This window comes from Neoarius graeffei, chromosome 9 (assembly GCF_027579695.1).
Source record: "Neoarius graeffei isolate fNeoGra1 chromosome 9, fNeoGra1.pri, whole genome shotgun sequence".
Lineage (NCBI taxonomy): Eukaryota > Metazoa > Chordata > Actinopteri > Siluriformes > Ariidae > Neoarius > Neoarius graeffei.
The window spans coordinates 44,284,043-44,299,697 of NC_083577.1; positions in this window are offsets into that span (position 1 = coordinate 44,284,043).

Below are 15,655 nucleotides of genomic sequence, written 5' to 3' on the forward strand. Positions count from 1 at the left end.
CTTCACAAACACCTTCCCCAAAATCTACCTCAAAACGGGGAAAAAATCATTCTCAGATAGGCCTACTTTTAACCAGTATAACTTACAGTTTGTTTAGAGTTAGATTACAGATAGCACGGTGCCGACTTCGGGGAATTTTGAAGACGCAGAATGCATCTTCGCATGGCACAGTCGGGGTGGATAAAGGATAAATCACACACCTTTTCCTGTTAATGACTAGTTAAGCGCATGCTTTACAAAATAATCAAGAAACCACACCATTGTCTGTGCGCAGCACTGTGATTTAATTACTCTGCAAAGTTATGGTCACTTGCTATCACCCTCACCCATGCAGCCTCCACCCTTTGCGCTTCGCGATGTCTGTCAATCTGAAATTGCATGGAGGGCGCGACGTTGAAGCAACATAATTAGGGTGCGAAGTGTCAAACCAAAGGGTTTTTTCTTATGCTGAAAAATAAGTGACCTGCAGTGGCTACATACTGTCATCTTGCATTCTCACGTTTCTCTCCAAGACGTCTCCCTATTTGGCGGATATGAGCCTATTCCCCGAGTGAGTTGGTACGGTGGCTCGACCCCGTAGAAAACTTAAAGTTCGGATGAAAGTTAGTTGAATAGGTTACTGACTTGTAGGCCTACATGTTGCCTGCCTGACGCGTGCTTCTGCCCAATTTGCACGACAGATTACTTGTTGAAAAGGCCCCTTGGATTAGATTGGCCGCGAGCAGACTGAAATGCATGTTAGAACGCTCTCACCTTTTTTGTAAAGCGTCTTCCAGATCCGAATGGGTAAGGGCAAGTGAAATGGTATAAGGTCTTTAATAAAACTCAGTGTGTGCTTTGACGCATGCATTCGGCAATTTAGGTCGTTTAACAGAAGCAGCAGTCCAACCTTGGAAACCCGCAGTCCTCAATGTCACCACACACGCTGGCTTTCGTTGGGTATACCCAAAGGGGTATTCCTCATTCGATGACGTAAGTGATATCCCACACACCCATGTCAAACGTAATTGGCTAAGACATCTGTCAAAAGTTACGGAGTTGCATTCCTCAAGAAATATTACGGTAGACCAAGATTATAACATTGAAATGGCATGTTTATTATCACGTAACAAAATGTTGTAAACAGTATTATAGAAATAATTTCATTTTGCATTCATTCATTCATTCATTCATATTGTTTCGGTAGAAAACTATGCAATGCAAAATCGTTTAAACACCAGAAAACCAGAAAAGTGCTGGGCCTCAAGATTCTAGATAGAACGTTCGGACGCTTTTTTTTTTTTTTTTTTTTTTTTAGACCCCGGCGAGTATTCGGAACCGGCCTTTATTTGTCACAACACACGCGTACACCCGGCCGTTAAAGGGAACTCGGCGGTTAATTGGAACTCGGCTATTATTTGGTATTTTACGGTATATATATATATATATATACCATGCACCCTGAATCCTTTCACATCACGTGGCATGTCTCTTTCAAGCCATAAACTTCACTGAAGTTCCTGAAGACATTGCACAAAGTGTCTGAAAGCTAATTTTGTAAATCTTGGATGTATAAAGGATATATATTTTTTATTAATATGGATGGTGTTTTTAGATATTTGAAACCCTTCAATAGCATTCTCTAATGACTGTCTGGCACAGCAACAGGTCCAAGGAAGTGGCAATCAATATTAATGTTACATAAAGCATTCTGCCCTGTGATGACCTGGCGACTTGTCCAGGGTGTACCCTGCCTTTTGCCCGTAGTCAGCTGGGATAGGCTCCAGCTTGCCTGTGACCCTGTAGGACAGGATAAAGCGGCTAGAGATAATGATGTGAATCATCATACATTAGCTAAATATTTCTGCAATATATTTAAATTGGTAGGAGAATACTGAATGCTGTGTGATATTCCTGAGACTGTATGACTCAAACAAGTATTTGTAATATTGTATGTTGCTGTCCAAATGCATGTCAGATCCAAGAAAAAGGGACAATAACAATAATATTTAATGTACAGATAATGGATGGATGGATAAAAAGTAGGGATTCATAAGCATATAAAAAGGTATGTTCAAAGAAACAAAATGCTGAAAAGAGTTCTTGTTCAAACTGCACCTTGTGTTGTTATAAAAGATATTGCTTGGGAAGATTTCACACAACAAATAACAATCATGATGTAGGTCAGGGGTTCCCAAACTTTTCCATGCCAAGGCCCCCCAAACAGCATTAGCTTCTGGCCGGGGACCCCCTTTGCAAACCCACAAACAATGCTACAAAATATGTAAAGAAACATCAACTTTTAGAATGTTTTCTCTTACTTTTATTCAATAGTCAATAATTGTTATATTTGTTTAGCATAAGAATATTATTAACTAACATGTTTTCAACACAAATACTTTCGCACTGAACAATAAACTGTATAACCTCCTGTAGTACCTGATTCAACTCGTTATCCATCCTTTTTGCGACCAGTGTCTCGGGATGGAGCATGCAGTGTGTGGCCACTACATGCAGGGCCTTCTGCTTAATGAGAGCGGTCACTCCACTGATCTTCTCAGTCATTGCCGCGGCTCTGTCCGAACACACCCCCACTCAACGGGTCCAGTCCAATCCGTTAGACTCGATGTAATCGTCCAAAACTTGAAAAATGTCTTTCCCAGTAGTTCTTTTTTCAAGTGCTTTACAAAATAGTATTTCCTCCACAAATCTGTCCTGTGAAATAAATCTGATGTACACAAGCAGTTGGGCCTCATTGGCTAAATCTGTGCTCTCATCCAGCTGAAGTGCGAAGTATTCGCTGGCTCTCACCTGCTCCAACAGCTGAGCAGATACGTCTTGAGCCATGTCACCAATCCGTCGGCTCACGGTGTTATCAGAGAGTGGGACAGCATCGATTTTTTGGCAGCATCCTCACCAAGCAATTCTCGGACAATGTCTTTGGTGGCTGGTAAAATCAAATCTTCTCCGATTGAGTGAGGTTTTTTAGCACGAGCAATGTGGTACGAGGCTAAAAATGATGCCTTCAGGGCCCGCTCGGGGACAGTAGCTTGCTGGGTGAATGCAGCAGATTGTCTGACCAAATGCTCTTCTTTGCGTCTGAAGAAATCTACTGACGCTGAAGTTTCGAAGGTTTTAAGCACTCGTTTGACAGGGTCTCCAGACAGAGGACGCATTTCAGGCAATCATGGCCATTTTTCTGTATGGCTGTAAAGACATACTTAATGTATGCTGCCTCATATTTTCGGATTTTAGTTGGCCAGGATTTCTTAGTTTTTTTCGCAGCAGTGTCCTCCACAGCAGGGCTGTTGGTTTGTTCCTTCAGTCTCTTCTTCAAAAACCTGTCCATTTTGCGCTAGCATTACGCTAGTTTGAGGAGCAAAGCAGCTTGATAAATGGCGCAAACCGTAACGTCACAGGCAATCGGAGAGATGAGCATGGCAAACAACGTTTCGATATGATGTATTATTATTAATAATTCATCTCATCTCATCTCATTATCTCTAGCCGCTTTATCCTTCTACAGGGTCGCAGGCAAGCTGGAGCCTATCCCAGCTGACTATGGGCGAAAGGCGGGGTACACCCTGGACAAGTCGCCAGGTCATCACAGGGCCGACACATAGACACAGACAACCATTCACACTCACATTCACACCTACGGTCAATTTTAGAGTCACCAGTCAACCTAACCTGCATGTCTTTGGACTGTGGGGGAAACCGGAGCACCCGGAGGAAACCCACACGGACACGGGGAGAACATGCAAACTCCACACAGAAAGGCCCTCGCCGGCCCCGGGGCTCGAACCCAGGACCTTCTTGCTGTGAGGCGACAGCGCTAACCACTACACCACCGTGCCGCCCATTATTAATAATTATATTTTATAATAATGATTAAAAAACTAATTACAATATATTTAATAATTATTATTTTTAAAAAGTATATATTTTTTTCGCAATTTTTTTGTTATCGTCCCTCCAACATTCTGAGGCCCCCCTAGCGCCCTCTGGCGGCCCCCCAGGGGGCTGTGGCCCCGACTTTGAAAACCACTGATATAGGTGAAAGAGCTTCCTAAAATTCTCAGGGACGACATTATTAAACACTCGAGTGGAGAAACCTATAGCTTTGTTAAAGATTTCACAACACACTCCCAGACAAATGAGAAGGACTGTAAAAAAAAAGAAGTCAACAGTCACTCAAAAACAGTGACAAGATGAACAACAGTCACAGTAAGAACAATAAGTAATGAACTGCACTGCAATCATCTCCATATCTAACTCCACACAAATATCCTCTGCTAAAAAGCACAAACAGACGTGCCGTTAGAGGGGGAAAGTTAGGATGATTCTAAGGGCCTAGCATTGACAGAGGGCCCTCAGAGGACAATATTAATATTATTATCGTGTAAGTTAAATTAATAAAAATAATTTTAATAATTTTGTCTCTTAAAATGAGCAAATACAACAACCTTCTGGTTTGGGTTTCCATTTTCCGCAAAATTATTAGAATAGATAGTTTTTATATTTCACCCTTCTCTCTATTCATTACATGGTACAGTCTTGTGTAGGTGGAGCCAGAGCATGACACCATGTTATGTTTGTTGCTTTCCAATCCAGCACGAACGTTAGCTGCACGCGGTAGAAACAGAATTGATGGTAAACTAGAAAAGCACTCGGAGAGTGCAGACCTCCACCAAGAATCCTTTTTAAAAAATCCGGGATCCAGAAGGTGATCCGGCTCACTACCAAAATTTAATGGATTGTTACTTGTGCCCAGTCACACCTCTGGAAAAAATTTCAGAGCAATCCGTTCATTATTTTTTCCATAATGTTGCTAACAGACAAACCAACAAACAAACAAACCAACGCTACTGAAAACATAACCTCCTTGGCGGAGGTAATTAACACCACCATGAAGAAGTTGGGCTGCCAGAAACGTAAAGAGAGGCAGCAAAAAGCTGAGAGAGAGAAAAAGGGCTGGCAGGTAGTACGTAACTCTTTTTTTTTTTCAGAAGAAAGGTAGTGTATACATTTATTCACTGACCTTCCTTTAGTGGCTATTAACCTAACATACTAACATTAATACTACAGAAGATTATTATTATGGCTTAACCACTGTTCAGATGATCAAGCTAACAACTTCATTTACAAGGCAGTGTCGTTTTACTTAAATATTTCATAGGTTACCTTTATTGCCACTGAAAATGAGATGAGTAATGAATGTAATTTTGGTCTGCAAAGAGCTCAGTGAATTTGTAGGTCCACTATACAGCTAGTGCACCACCTAGGTTAAGATGCATGCTAATAACTAGCTTGTTCGAATGAATGAGGTCTGCCCTCAGCATGCACAGATGCAGCGTCAGGATTAGGAAACCCTGCCTCAACCCCCCTCCCAGTTGAAACAGAAGGAGTTGAGCAGTATTTTGTTGATAATGTATTTACAGAGCAATCTGTGAATAAAGGGCTTTGGGTTAAGGCTCATGCAGACCGGTTTTTAGTATTTATGCTGCATTAACCATCTGATCAGCTAGCTATAGCAAGCAAGTACAATTTTACCTGATAACGTTCATATAGACATTTCAAAAATGAAATGGACAACTGGCATATGAAATGGACAAAAACTGGCTAAAAAGATTGTTAGATAGCTTGACTTAAGATGTAAAGGGGATAATGCCATTGCCACTTTTAACATCACCCTTTTAAGATATTGGTTTCCCTTTATGATCAACTAATGTTACTAAACAAGCATGCAGCTCATTCTACCCAAATGTTAGTAATATATACACACAGTTCTCACAACACACTGTGTTCGTACGATTATATGACAGATGCTGAATTATGCACAACAAAGCCCATAAGTCACTTTAAAACTGTATGTCGAGTATGTACAGTGGTTATCTAGCTCATTTGGGGCTGTTGAACATTGAGATACTAAATATTTGAGGTTGAGGGATTTATCCTCTGCCATTTGACCTCTTTGTATATTTAGATGTTTTGCCATTGTTCACGCTTATATTTCTTGTTATTGTTCAAGTCTTTATTTAATAAGTTGATGAATGTTGAGTTTTTCTCACTGGATTGCTGATTACTGTATTTGCTGTGTTTTCTATTAAATTGGCACAGACAAAAAAAAAACACTCAGTGGATTTCTTGCAGTGCACCATGTAATCATCTTGTCAATTAAATAGTTAATCAGCCTAGAAATTTAACTGTATATAATGAGTCAGTACATGAAGGAGACATAAGGATGAATTTGGAAGTCTGTTTGCGACAGCATGGCCAGTCTACATTAAAGTGCATATCACGGGTAAATTCGGGAGCAAGATCAATGTATTTCTCCTATTTTATATTAAACTTTGGTCAAATATCTGTCACATTTTGCATTTTGTGCAATTTTTTACCTTGCGCAATACCAGAAAAATTCAGCTGAAATCAAGCCATTTGAGGCGAATTGGTCCGCCTCTGAAAAAACTTGGCATTTGGATTTCCCGGCAAACATTGATTTTCGTGACGTCACGTGCAGGAAGCCTCCTTCTGAATCCTACATCAGCGCTGGTTTGTTTATGAGAAAACGACCTGGTGGTTTTCTGCAAATTTCTTCAACATTATCACGTAATTATTAAAATGGTTAACAGATGTATCGTAGGAGGGTGTAGCAACACCAATCTTGATGGGATTAGTACTCATCGTTTTCCAAAAGACTGGACAGTGAGAGAGAAATGGGAGCGCTTTGTGTGAGGCACCCGGAAAAATTGGCTACATGCTACAGACAACAGCATTATTTGTGGTGCTCACTTCACAAGGCCCGACAACTTTGAGAACTAACTTGGGTTCTCCTGTTTCCATTTCTTGAGATTCTTCTTCGTCTTCCTGGCTTGGGGCTGTTTGCTGATCACGCTGAGGAGGCTCAAACCGGTACGGCCGCAGCCCTTCCACCGCTGTAGTATTTACATCCCCGGTGTTGTCTCCGTCGTCTTCACTACTTGAATCATCATCAAATCCAAACAGATGAAGCCCCAATTCTGACATCTCATTATATTCTTCATCCAAAGGTGAAGTAACATTGCACTCAGGTATCAATTCCATATTTCAATGCAAAATTGCTAGCTGCTAAACTTGGTCTACACAGACTGTGCACTGAAACCGGGCAAGCTCTCGCAGCCTGCTGGCACTTCCACAGGTGACATCACAAATCTGGCTCCAGACTCCCTTGGGATTTTTCCAGACGCGTTTTGTTATTTTATTTTTTTCTGATGTAGACAGATGGCCTTGTGCAAAATGACCCTTCTGGATGAGTGTGTAAAGGGACATACCTTCATATAAAAAAAAAACGAAATTGGTCCAGGATATGCGCTTTAAGTTTATGCTTATCTGCTAGCTACAGTCTGGGTCAGGCTCCAACTAAATACTGACACCTAGTGGTGAAAAGTAATATCAGGGTATGGACCCTTTTCACGTGACGTCACGACAAACGCGGCCGCCATTTTGGACGTGTACTACCAGTAGTTTACCACAGCCAGCATTGAGGAACGGCAGCAAAGAAAGTGTTTATTTTCAGCAAGACTTCCATCATGCCACTATATTATTGTGCACCTGGATGTAGTAACCATCAACAAACAAGGCAAGGGTTATCATTTTATCGGATCCCGGTAGATGCTGACCGACGGAGAAGATGGATAGCGGCACACCAACGCTTGTGCAGTGACCACTTTGTTGGAGGTAAGACGAATAAAATTAGCCAGAAAAGGCATTACATTGCTGTTAACATTCTGTGGCGGCGAGTGTGTAACCAAATAGGCTAAAATAACCCATTGTAACCTCTTTGTTCTTCTGTAGTAGCTATTAGCTAACGACATTAGCTAGCGTTGTGTTCCTTTGCTGTTGGTAGACTGTAGGACAGATCAGAGGCAGTGTCCTACAAACAGCGCTTAATTTGAGGGGGAGCAAGCCGGAGCGCGCTCCGGAACCTCGGGCGTTGGCTCCGGCAGCTATTTACCCTGGATCCGGTGATCCGACACCTCTTTTGACTATGTAACAAAAAAAACAACCAAATAATTAAATAAAAAAATGCAAGTTTATTTAGTGTTAATGTCTGATTTTGATATCTGTCTTGTTGGTGATTTCTCTCATGAAACGACATCCGCAAAATATCTGCAGATGAACTTAATTTGCAGTGTTATTACAAAACATGCCCAGAAGCGCAGCGCCGCGCCCCCCCTCTTTTTTTCCGCACCGGAGCCGCTCATCCTCTGCGCTCCGGGACCTCCCACTTTACAAATTAAGCACTGCCTACAAATAATGCCGCTTTTCCACTACCAACGCGGCTGAGTTGGGCTGAGCCGTGCCGTGCTGAGTCGGGCTGAGTCGAGCTGAGCGGGGCTATTGAAGTTGCATTTCGACTACAACCGCGCTGAACCGTGCTGGCTGGAAGTGGGTGGACACACTGGGTGGAGTTAGCGAAAGTGGGTGGACGTCACGCAATGTCGTTAAGCGGTGCAAACAGTGACATCAGTGACCTTTTAAGCGGTAGTCTCACGACCCGAATAGTAAACAATAAACATGGAGTCGTTAGTGTTGCTGGTCTTGGTGCTGTGGCTTGTTGTCACCGACAACGCCAACAGATACTGGCAAGAGCGTATAGATGAGGCGAGGCGCATAAGGCTTCAGAAATTCTCGTAATTCGTAATTCTTCTTCTTCCAGGTTTGCGGTGTTTACAGATCCCAGCGTGCTCGCGGGGCGTGTGTGGGCATGTGAGGACACTCCTCCCCACCAATCAGTGCACAGGGGAGTGTCTGCTCACGCCCCCAGCCTCACTCAGCTTGGTTTGGCTCGCTTCAGCCCTACTCCAAAACCGTGCGAGTTTTGGGTGCTAAGCAGGGCTGAAGCGAGCTGAGTCGTGCTGTTTTGAGATAGTCGAAACGCGAGCCGTGTCGGGCTGAAGTGAGCTGAAGCGAGCTGAAGTGAGCTGAAAAAGGGTAGTGGAAAAGGGCCATAAGTGTTCAAAATAAGAGGAACATGTATTTGTCTCTTAAATCCAGGCTGTTCCCTGTAATCTGTAACAACGGTTGGAGAAAGTAATGGCAAATAGTGAGTGCACAAACCATAGAAGGTAAACTGTACACAGCGCCAGGGCAGTGTGATGGTATGTCTACTTTTAGATTGTGTTAGCTTATCAATGAACACACTCGTCACTCGATGAGTTTCACGTCTTTACGACGGATACTTAAATGTGTGTTAGGTATTATTGTTGCAGTCTAAGCAGTCATTGTAGCAGCTAGATGAGTGAGAACCGAAAGGGTCTGTGCCATAAACCGTTATTTCTGTATGGCGTTGCTAATGTGCCGTTACTGTTGTTATTTCTCCCTCTGCTCGCCCTGTAAATGCCCTACGTCGCTGGATAGCGAAGGTGTTTTCTGCATCTTGCTCCTTTTTCTTGTATGTTCTCCGTTTGTCGCCTTCCTCGCATTCAAACCAATTCGAGCCGAAGTCCGCTACATGTCCAAAATGGTGGTCGCGTTTACGAAGGTCACGTGACTGAAAAGGGTCTATAAACAAGGTCTGTGTCTTCTGTGATCAATTCAGTAGAGGTGTTCAGATCCAGTGGGTCATGACTGGTGTTTGACAAACTCAGACTTTTGAATTCATGTGTGCTTTTTGTTAGAAAATTACACTAATAACACTTCCTCTGGATAAATTAAGGGTCAGGGGGGGTTTTTTGTTTGTTTTGTTGTTTTTGTTTGTTTTTTGGGGGTGGGCAATATTATATTCTTTCAGAGGGCCCAAAATTTCTAGCAGCGCCCCTAAGCACAGATGAACATGGGCCAAAAAATAAAAAATTTGAACTCTGGCAATAATTCAGCTCATCATGTTTGGAGAAAGAAGGATTGTGTATATACTGTAAGCCCAATACACCATATTTGAAGCTGTAATTGGTAAGAAAATTTGCAGCCAATTATGAAATGTTGGTCATTTCCCTTATCAGTTTCCTTTTATTATCATATTTTGTTTATGTTCATGAATACATGCTTTTTTGCTCATATTTATAATTACAAAGACAAAAGACATGATGCAAGCATATGCACTAGAAGTATATTAAATAACAAAAACAAAGGTGTCTTAATACATATTTTCCCTAACTGTATCTAAATCTACAGGTAATACCATAGTGGCATTACAGTCAGGGGGAATATACAGTGGTGCTTGAAGGTTTGTGAACCCTTTAGAATTTTCTATATTTCTGCATAAATATGACCTAAAACATCATCAGATTTTCACACAAGTCCTAAAAGTAGATAAAGAGAACCCAGTTAAACAAACGAGACAAAACTATTATACTTGGTCATTTATTTATTGAGGAAAATGATCCAATATTGCATATCTGTGAGTGGCAAAAGTATGTGAACCTCTAGGATTAGCAGTTAATTTGAAGGTGAAATTAGAGTCAGGTGTTTTCAATCAATGGGATGACAATCAGGTGTGAGTGGGCACCTTGTTTTATTTAAAGAACAGGGATCTATCAAAGTCTGATCTTCACAACACATGTTTGTGGAAGTGTATCATGGCACAAACGAAGGAGATTTCTGAGGACCTCAGAAAAAGTGTTGTTGATGCTCATCAGGCTGGAAAAGGTTACAAAACCATCTCTAAAGAGTTTGGATGCCATCAATCCACAGTCAGACAGATTGTGTACAAATGGAGGAAATTCAGGACCATTGTTACCCTCCCCAGGAGTGGTCGACCAACAAAAATCACTCCAAGAGCAAGATGTGTAATAGTTGGCGAGGTCACAAAAGACCCCAGAGTAAATTCTAAGCAACTGAAGGCCTCTCTCACATTGGCTAATGTTAATGTTCATGAATCCACCATCAGGAGAACGCTGAACAACAACGGTGTGCATGGCAGGGTTGCAAGGAGAAAGCCACTGCTCTCCAAAAAGAACATTGCTGCTCGTCTGCAGTTTGCTAAAGGTCATGTGGACAAGCCAGAAGGCTATTGGAAAAATGTTTTGTGGACGTATGAGACCAAAATAGAACTGTTTGGTTTAAATGAGAAGCATTATGTTTGGAGAAAGGAAAACATTGCATTCCAGCATAAGAACCTTATCCCATCTGTGAAACATGGTGGTGGTAGTATCATGGTTTGGGCCTGTTTTGCTGCATCTGGGCCAGGACGGCTTGCCATCATTGATGGAACAATGAATTCTGAATTATACCAGCGAATTCTAAAGGAATATGTCAGGACATCTGTCCATGAACTGAATCTCAAGAGAAGGTGGGTCATGCAGCAAGACAATGACTCTAAGTACACAAGTCTCATCTCATTATCTCTAGCCGCTTTATCCTGTTCTACAGGGTCGCAGGCAAGCTGGAGCCTATCCCAGCTGACTACAGGCGAAAGGCGGGGTACACCCTGGACAAGTCGCCAGGTCATCACAGGGCTGACACACAGACACAGACAACCATTCACACTCACATTCACACCTACGGTCAATTTAGAGTCACCAGTTAACCTAACCTGCATGTCTTTGGACTGTGGGGGAAACCGGAGCACCCGGAGGAAACCCACGCGGACACGGGGAGAACATGCAAACTCCGCACAGAAAGGCCCTCGCCGGCCCCGGGGCTCGAACCCAGGACCTTCTTGCTGTGAGGCGACAGCGCTAACCACTACACCACCGTGCCGCCCCCGGAAACATTTAGTTGCAGTTATTGCTGCACAAGGGGGTCACACCAGATACTAAAAGCAAAGGTTCGCATACTTTTGCCACTCACAAATATGTAATATTGGATCATTTTCCTCAATAAATAAATGATCAAGTATAATATTTTTGTCTCGTTTGTTTAACTGGCTTCTCTTTATCTACTTTTAGGACTTGTGTGCAAATCTGATGATGTTTTAGGTCATATTTATGCAGAAATATAGAAAATTCTAAAGGGTTCACAAACTTTCAAGCACCACTGTATGAAATCCACAACAATCAGAAACCAGCAGGGCAAATCCAAAGAACAGCTAAACTCGACATGGGGAGGGAGAAGAGAAGAAAGGGTAAAGCAAGACATACACAATGGCAATATCATTAACATTTCACAATGATGATGAGTATGAATGAGCTTGATAGTCTGTGAACAGGAAATGGCAATGACAACTGAATAAGCATCTTAGAATTCAAGGCAAGGGGCCCTCTGGTGGTGTGGTGGTGAATTGTCTTTGAAAGACGTGACCAGTGTTTTTATCAATCAAAAATGTAAATATCTTCATAATATGTAATGAACACAGATGTATTTATGTACCGCCACACACACAAACACTTTGTTTATTACAGTTCACAACATACCAGAATGTTTTCCAACACAACATTCATTTTTAATCACAGGGCTCGTCTTTCTTTGAAGTGTAAAGCATTTCCATCCAGCTGTAATATTTAAACTGCTTCCTGACAGCAGCAGATTTTGGGAGCTCTATGGTTTTAATAATCTGTGTAGTGCTGGCTTTCTACTCTTCTCTACTGTCTAACTCCATTAGATGGCGAGACTCCTTGATCCCACTTTTATACTTCCAGTTATTTTAGCCTGACCAGAGCAGTGTGTGCATGTGTTTTGGAGAAAAGACTTAAGGGAAGATTTGTGTTTGTATAGACTTTGAGTGCCAAAATAGCTAGCTTTAGTGAACTTCTGCTACCCATATTGTTGACTGTACCTTGAAGTAACTCATTTTCAGAACTCTTTACACCATAAACCTTGTCCAGTGATATACAGTGGGGCAAAAAAGTATTTAGTCAGTGTAACTTTCCCTAAGCGTGGGTGGAGCACAGAGGACGGCAGGACAGAGATCAGGTTCACAATAAGGCTTTATTGCCACACTTTTCAGTGATCAATCTTTCACACGAACAGACACACACAACCAGCATCTAGTTCAGGGATGAGCTCCTCTGCTCTTGCTCTCCCTCTTTAAGTAGGGCACGGTCACTGGGAAGACACACACAAACACAGGTTAATTGATGTCAGGTGTAGCGATTCTGCCACTTACCTTCCCCGACTCCGCCCTCCTGTCACAGACCGGTGCTTGACCACGCCCCCGCTGCCACATACCCCCACCGCCCGACTCAGGCCGGGCGGCTGTCCGGCCTGCAGCCGACTCCCCCCCCCCCCCCCTTGATGGGAGAGGAAGTCCGCCACGACCATCTGCACCCCCGGCCTGTGGACCACCTTGAAATTAAAGGGTTGGAGTGCCAGATACCAACGGGTGATCCGCGCGTTGGCATCCTTCATGCGGTGGAGCCACTGGAGGGGCGCGTGGTCCGAACAGAGGGTGAAAGGGTGCCCCAGCAGGTAGTACCGGAGGGCAAGGACCGCCCACTTGATGGCCAGACACTCTTTCTCTATGGTGCTGTAGCGCCCCTCACGCACCGACAGCTTCCTTCTGATGTACAGGACAGGGCGGTCCTCCCGAAAAAATGCTGAGTTGCATCCAAAGAACACCATACCTACTGTGAAGAATGGGGGTGGAAACATCATGCTTTGGGGCTGTTTTTCTGCAAAGGGACCAGGATGACTGTTCCGTGTAAAGGAAAGAATGAATGGGGCCATGTATCGTGAGATATTTTGAGTGAAAACCTCCTTCCATCAGCAAGGGCATTGAAGATGAAACGTGGCTGGGTCTTTCAGCATGACAATGATCCCAAACACACCGCCCAGGCAACGAAGGAGTGGCTTTGTAAGAAGCATTTCAAGGTCCTGGAGTGGCCTAGCCAGTCTCCAGATCTCAACCCCATAGAAAATCTTTGGAGGGAGTTGAAAGTCCGTGTTGCCCAGCGACAGCCCCAAAACATCACTGCTCTAGAGGAGATCTGCATGGAGGAATGGGCCAAAATACCAGCAACAGTGTGTGAAAACCTTATGAAGACTTACAGAAAACATTTGACCTCTGTCATTGCCAACAAAGGGTATATAACAAAGTATTGAGATGAACTTTTGTTATTGACCAAATACTTATTTTCCACCATAATTTGCAAATAAATTCTTTAAAAATCAGACAATGTGATTTTCTGGATTTTTTTTTTCTCGTTTTGTCTCTCATAGTTGAGGTATACCTATGATGAAAATTACAGGCCTCTCTCATCTTTTTAAGTGGGAGAACTTGCACAATTGGTGACTGACTAAATACTTTTCTGCCCCGCTGTAGCGTCAAGATTGATTGTATGATTTTGGTGTGTGTGTGTGAGTGAGAGAGAGAGAGAGAGAGAGAGAGAGAGAGAGAGAAGCCAGTGATTTTAGCAAAAATAAGCTTATTTGATTTCATCTTCCTTCAAAGAAATAAACAAGTAAACAAGTTTGCAGAGTATTGGCAGAGCACCATTTGTGAAGATAACAGACTCCATCTACATATTGGTACTAACTGTCCAGCCATGTTAGCATTTAGGCTGTGACTGTGACTTTGTCCAGCAGACATGTCCAGCCTATCTTTAGCATGGTCAGGAAGTTGGTGACATAGAAATGGGTGAAGTAGAGGAACATGGAGTGTGTGAATTCCTTGTTCTTAACAAGTTGGCACAGTGAACAGCTGTGTGATAAGTGCTTATTGAAAGTGTTAAAGATGGCAGAGGGAGTGATGCTCCCACTGACAGGGAGCAATGGCCTTAGGGAGGAGTGCTGGTAAAGTCGAGGTGAGGAGGAAGGTGTGTGTGAAAGGTGTGTAGTTGCCTTTGGTGTCTGTGTAGCAGTGAGGTGCAGGGCACTTCAAGGCTGTCTCAGTGGAAGCAGAGGAGAGTGACAGCCTTCTTGCTGCCAGGTAGAGTCTATATTTAGGCAGAAGCAAAGCAGGGAATTGCACTTACCCATGGTGTGAGCCTCATTATTTTTGTGTGTGCATGAAGAACAGCATTCAAAGTAAGTGTTCATATTTCACATTAGTAATGTGTGTTTGCATGGGGAGGGGAGGCTAAGGTCCGCAGTGTAACTGGTATGTGTCAGTATGATCAATGCTAACCTTAGAGCGGGCAGCACGGTGGTGCAGTGATTAGCACTGTCGCCTCACAGCAAGAAGGTTCAGGGTTTGAACCTCATGGCTGATGGTGGCCTTTCTGTGTGGAGCTTGCATGTTCTCCCCGTGTCTGCATGGGTTTCCTCCATCGTCCAAAGACATGCAGTTGGCTACTCTAAATTGCCCATAGGTGTGTGTGTGTGTGTGTGTGTGTGTGTGTGTGTGGTTGAGAGGAGAAAACCTCTATAATAATCCAGTAGAAGGCAACAGGAAACTACTGTAATTCTTCCCTAGAGAATTTAATGGTTAGAAGAAAAGCCATCAGAGCAGCCATGTCATTTATCATGCTGTACATTATGAAGCACAAAATACAACAAAGGAGACCCCGAACTGCTGAGCAACTGAAATTGTATGTCAGGCAAGAATGGGACAACATTTCTCTTTGAAAACTACAGCAATTGGTCTCCTCAGTTCCCAAACATTTACAGATCGTTGTTAAAAGTAGAGGTGATACAACACAGTGGTAAACATGCCCCTGTCCCTACTTTTTTGAAACGTGTTGCTGACATCAAATTCAAAATGAGCATATATTTTTCAAAAAACAATAAAATTTCTCAGTTTCAAAATTTGATATGTTGTCTTTGTACTATTTTCAGTGAAATACAGGGTTTCCATGATTTGCAAATCATCATATTCTGT